Raw genomic sequence first — 1,046 nt, 5'->3', positions numbered from 1 at the left:
ATACTTTATTACACTTCACCAAGGCACAAGATTCGAAAAAATCCAGTGAATTGTGACAATTAACGCCTGTCCCGGAAATCACTTTGAAGTCTCTAGTTTCTTCACCAGCTTGTCAGCTAATGACGAGTGCGATAGTTCAAGTATTTGACAACAAGAAAAATCAAACAAAGGCACGAATATTACTTGATACTTGCTCAACCACGAATTTTGTGACAATAAACCTCATAAAGAAATTAAAAATTCCAACGTTCAAATGTTCATTTTCAATTGGAGCTGTAAACAATCTCACAACAGTTGTAAATAATATGGTTTACATAACTTTCAAATCAGTTTATAATGAGTGTCAGCGTACTCTTAATTTTTTAGTAATTCCCAATATAACTGATTTAGTTCCGAATCAAGTAATATCACGCGAGAATCTTGGAATTCCTAAAAATATACTACTCGCTGATCCCAATTTTCACATACCCAGAACAATTGACAAATTGATCGGCGCAGGTACAAGTCTCTCTTTAATATCGATAGGTTCCATAAATTTATCTCAAAACGGCAATGACCTTTATTTACAAAAAACTCGATTAGGTTGGGTAATTGGCGGAAGTTTAGAGTGTCAAAAAAATTCTAAAATCATAAAATCTAATAACTGCATAGCAACCGATTTGAAAGCGATAATTGAGAAATTTTGGTCAGTAGAGGAATTTTTGTCTCAATCAACACTTTCGCAGGAAGAGATCGATTGCGAGGAACATTTTAAGCAACACGTGACACGAGATCAAAGCGGTCGATATATAGTCGCCTTACCATTCAGAGCGACAACTAAAACATTAGGCGAATCGAAGCAAACTGCGTTGAAAAGATTAAAGGAACTCCAGAAGAGATTTGATAAAGATCGGGAACTTAAAGAACAGTATACGGCGGTCATCCAAAACTACTTAGATTTGAGGCACATGTCATTAAATAATTCGCCTAACAATAATGATGGTTTTTATTTGCCCCATCACAGCGTTATAAAAAATTCCAGTACTACTACCAAATTGAGAGTAGTC

The 1,046-nt window shown here is 35.2% G+C and overlaps 1 protein-coding gene and 1 long non-coding RNA gene across 2 annotated transcripts in view; both read left to right on the top strand.

Annotated features, from left to right (window-relative positions):
* LOC117181260 (glutamic acid-rich protein-like) overlaps nucleotides 1-1,046 on the top strand; it is a 71,518-nt gene that overhangs the window by 60,044 nt on the left and 10,428 nt on the right. The window lies entirely within an intron of this gene.
* Nucleotides 1-1,046, top strand: part of LOC117181971 — a 12,209-nt gene that overhangs the window by 9,113 nt on the left and 2,050 nt on the right. The window lies entirely within an intron of this gene.

Source organism: Belonocnema kinseyi, chromosome 10 (genome assembly GCF_010883055.1).
Source record: "Belonocnema kinseyi isolate 2016_QV_RU_SX_M_011 chromosome 10, B_treatae_v1, whole genome shotgun sequence".
NCBI classification, from domain to species: domain Eukaryota; kingdom Metazoa; phylum Arthropoda; class Insecta; order Hymenoptera; family Cynipidae; genus Belonocnema; species Belonocnema kinseyi.
The sequence above is the reverse complement of the archived record's forward strand: the minus strand, read 5'-3'. Positions and strand labels throughout refer to the sequence as shown.